Source organism: Elaeis guineensis, chromosome 3, assembly GCF_000442705.2.
Source record: "Elaeis guineensis isolate ETL-2024a chromosome 3, EG11, whole genome shotgun sequence".
In the NCBI taxonomy this organism is placed as follows: Eukaryota; Viridiplantae; Streptophyta; class Magnoliopsida; order Arecales; family Arecaceae; genus Elaeis; species Elaeis guineensis.
The window spans coordinates 123,468,890-123,473,278 of NC_025995.2; the positions used below are offsets into that span (position 1 = coordinate 123,468,890).

The 4,389-nt window shown below is 36.5% G+C and overlaps 1 non-coding gene across 1 annotated transcript; it reads right to left on the bottom strand.

Annotated features, from left to right (window-relative positions):
- Positions 1-1,580: 1,580 nt before the first annotated feature.
- On the bottom strand, positions 1,581-1,687 carry LOC140856769 (small nucleolar RNA R71). The gene has a single exon (XR_012140371.1). It is a non-coding gene; the product is annotated as a small nucleolar RNA R71 (small nucleolar RNA).
- Positions 1,688-4,389: the final 2,702 nt, after the last annotated feature.

Below are 4,389 nucleotides of genomic sequence, written 5' to 3' on the forward strand. Positions count from 1 at the left end.
ATTCAAAAACTCTAGATTCTTAGTCTTATTGTCTTTAGCAAACAACTTTCGATTTTCAATTTTCGTTAAAGCTCGCTTGAGCATAGATTTAAAAATTATTTTTAAACCAAATCTCTGTGGGATCGACCCGTACTCACTGGTCATGCTACTCTGCACACTGTGCGCTTGCGATTTTATTTACAAATTTTAAGATTTGAACCATAAAGTTTTTGGCACCGTTGTCGAGGATTTGACATTTTAAATTATTTTAAATATTTGTTCTTCGTGCTTTATAACTCTCTTTCTTTTTCCTTTAGGTTTCTAAATTTAGTTGGTGATTGCTGAAAAACTCAGGTACGCTTCTAATTTCTCTTTTATTATTTTAGTTAATTACTTTTCCTTTTAGACCTAATCATTTGAATTTACTTAATCACAAAAAAAAAATATAAAACAAAACAAAAGACATTTCATAATTGTGAAGTAAAATATCAAAATAAAAAAAAAATTCTAAATTAAAATCTTTTACATTCTTGGTCATCTTGTTTATTTGCATTTACATTTTCATAATTAATCTAAGAGCATCAACCCATTAACAAGATAAGGTGGGGATTTCATTACCCTTTCTTAGTCCAAAAACCATCTCCATCATATTGTATTATCTAGACCTTTAATCTTAAAATCAATTAGACGTCAACCCTAAGGAATTCGAGCTCAATAGGACAAGGAACCCTAAGAGTTCTACCAAGTTTGAGTTGTTTGATTAGTTGGTGTCTAGGTAAGTCCCTGAGGGTGGTTTGTTAAATTGGTTCAGTTGCTGGCCTGGCCAACTCGTTTAGTGCTAGAAAGACAACGATGAGTGAACCTCCCACCTCTTATACTTACCTGGCTAACTAGTTGATCAATCTCCACTTGGAAGGCTTGAAGGGTCATCTTGGAACAGTTAGGAGCTGTCTAGATTTAGATTAACCCTAGGATAGATTGAGTTTAATTTATTGTTTCACTTGTTTGAAAAATAAAAAAAAAATTATTAAAATTTAAATTAATTTGGTTACTTTTCTTTAGATTTAGGACTCCTTAGGATCTTTTCTTTAGAACTTTTTCTCTTTTCTTTCTTTTTCTTATACATAAAAATTTTATAAAAAAAAAATTATATAAACATCGAGAACCGTACACCTCGTGTGTGGAGAAGAGTGTCGGGTCGTCTAGTTAGAATTGAGTCAATTCCTGTTGTTCCAATGGCTGAACCAATCCAACCCATGACCCTTAAGAATTTGTGTTATCCAGTTGGCTCCATCCAACCATCTTGTATCAGGTTGCCACAACCCACAGCTAACAATTTTGAAATCAAACCTCAAATCATAAATATGCTTCCAAAATTCACAGGATTAGAGGATGCTTATATATTTATTAGAGAATTTGAGGAGGTATGTGCAACCATGAAACTGCAATTAACAGAGGATGAGGTCAAACTTAGATTAATCAACTTTGCCCTTAAGGATAATGCTAAGAAGTGGCTTTATAGTCTGCCAAACCATTCTGTCACTACCTGGGAGGCTTTGTGAGAAATTTTTGAAAAAGTATTTCCCCATCATAAAACAGCTAGGATTAGGAATGAAATAAATCAATTTTACCAACTAGCTGGTGAATCATTTTGGAAGTACTTTGATCGTTTCAAGAATCTTTTGACCCAATGCCCACACCATGGAATAGAAACTTGGAGACTATGCCAGATCATCTATGAGGGGTTAGATTCAAACTCAAGAACCATGCTAGAGTCCATGTGCCAAGACCAATTTATGGACAAAGAAACTACTGAAGCTTGGCAATTCTTAGAAGACCTAGCGAGAAAAATTTACAGTGGAAACAACTAGGGAACCTGATAAAGCTACACCTTCAAGAGGAGGAATGCATCAAATTCAACCAACCCTAACATCAGAGGCCAAGATTGCAACCTTAACACGTAGATTGGAAGCCTTAGAATTACAGAGACCAGCCAATGTAAATCAAATATCTGCACCCATGTGTAAAGGGTGCAATGCACCAGACCATGTCTTAGAAGAATGTTCCTACTCGAATGAGTGTGCACAGGTGAATGCCACCTATCAAGGACCATTGAACAATCCTTATGCACCCACATATAACCCAGGTTGGAGGAATCACCCGAATTTCTCATGGTCCCAGAATCCTAATGTAGGCAATCCAAATTTCAATCAGTAAAATCTAAGGTCCAACTCAGTGATGAACAACCCGCCAGGCTTCCATGATAATGAAAGAAAATTACTCTTTAGAGAAAAGCCTAGAAGCCATGATGAAGACACATACCAGCTTTATGCAAACCACGGGTCAATTCATAAATAATAACACCCAAGCTATAGCCTGTCTGGAAATGCAAGTAAGTCAGCTGGCTTCGACCATTAGTGAACGAGAACATGGTAGGTTACCTAGCCAACCTGAGCCAAATCCTAGGAACCAAAATGGTCCACGATCCCAACAAGAAAACCAAGTTAATGGTGTAAATGCCATTCATACCTTAAGATCGAGAAAACAAATAGACAATAAGGTAGTTGCACTTGATGATATAGAGGACTCATCTGCCGAGTCACCTTCTAAAACTACTACCTTTCAACCTCAAGCACCAGAAACTGAAAATTCACCTAGTCCAGTACTTAAAAGTCCTAGAGCTCCTTTTCCAAACAGACTGAAATCCAATAAATCTGAATATTTAGACAAAATTTTAGAGGTATTTAAACAAGTCCAAGTTAATATTCCTCTTTTGGATATAATCCATCAGGTTCCAACTTATGCCAAATTTTTAAAAGATCTTTGCACTAGGAAAAAGACCACTAATGTACCAAAGAAAGCATTTTTGGCTGCAAGTGTCAGTTCATACCTATCTAGCCATGTGCCAATTAAATATAAGGACCCTGAAGCTCCAACAATTTCTTGTGTTATTGGAGAAACCAATATAAAAAAGGCCTTGCTAGATCTAGGAGCTAGCGTGAATATCCTTCCATATTCGGTGTATGAGCAACTAGGATTAGAAAAATTTCAACCTACTGGGATCACATTACAGTTAGCCGATAGATCTCTCAGGATCCCTAAGGGAATGGTCGAGGATGTTCTGATAAAGGTTGAAAATTTCATTTTCCCTGTAGATTTTATTGTTTTAGAGACTGAGCCAGTTGCGAATCCTAAAGGACATATATCTGTCATTTTAGGAAGATCATTCTTAGCTACGGCCAATGCTGAAATCAATTGTCGAAATGGTCTAATGAAGTTATCCTTTGGGAATATGACCATTGAGCTTAATGTTTTTAACTTAGAACAGGAATCCTCTTCTCATGCTGATGTCAATGTAGTCCAAGATGGTATTTATGAATCCATTGACATTAGTGATGATGAAGTCGACCTAGAGTCTAACCCCTGGTTAATCCATGAGTCTGAGGATGTCAATTAAATACTTAAAGAAAATCAGATTAATCAGGAATCGACACTTCCTACTGAACCAATCATTGAGATGGTGAAATCATCACCTAGACCATTGATAGAGGAAGCACCCATTTTAGAACTGAAACCCCTCCCAGAACATCTCAAGTATGCATATCTAGGACCCAAAGAAACTTTAACTGTAATTATTGCATCAGACCTAGATCCCAAGCAAGAGGAGGAGTTAGTGTCAGTTCTAAAAGCAAATCAAGAAGCAATAGGTTGGACCATAGCAGATATCAAAGAATAAGCCCTTCTATAGTTCAACATAGAATATACTTAGAGGAAGAGGCTAAACCAACAAGAGAAGCCCAAAGAAGGCTTAATCCAGCTATGAAGGATGTAGTTAAAAAGGAGATTCTGAAACTCCTAGATAGTGAAATAATTTATCTTATTTCTGATAGCTCTTGGGTAAGCCTAGTTCAAGTAGTACCCAAGAAATCTGGAATAACAGTGGTCCAAAATGATGTAAACGAACTTATCCCAACTAGGATCCAAACGGAATGGAGGGTCTGTATAGACTATAGAAAGTTGAATGCTGCGACAAGGAAATATCACTTTCCTTTGCCATTTATTGATCAAATATTGGAAAGACTAGCTGGACAAGAGTTTTACTATTTTCTTGATGGATACTCCGGTTACAATCAGATCCCCATAGCCGCTGAAGATCAAGAAAAAACTACATTCACCTGTCCATTTGGTACTTTTGCCTATAGACGAAAGTCCTTTGGACTATGTAATGCACCGGCAACCTTTCAGAGATGCATGATCAGCATGTTTTCAGATATGATAGAATGATTTTTAGAATTTTTTATGGATGACTTTTCTGTTTTTGGCCTAACCTTCTCCGAGTGTCTGAATCACATGCAATTAGTTCTAGAACGATGTAAGGAGAAGCACTTAGTTTTCAATTGGGAAAAATGT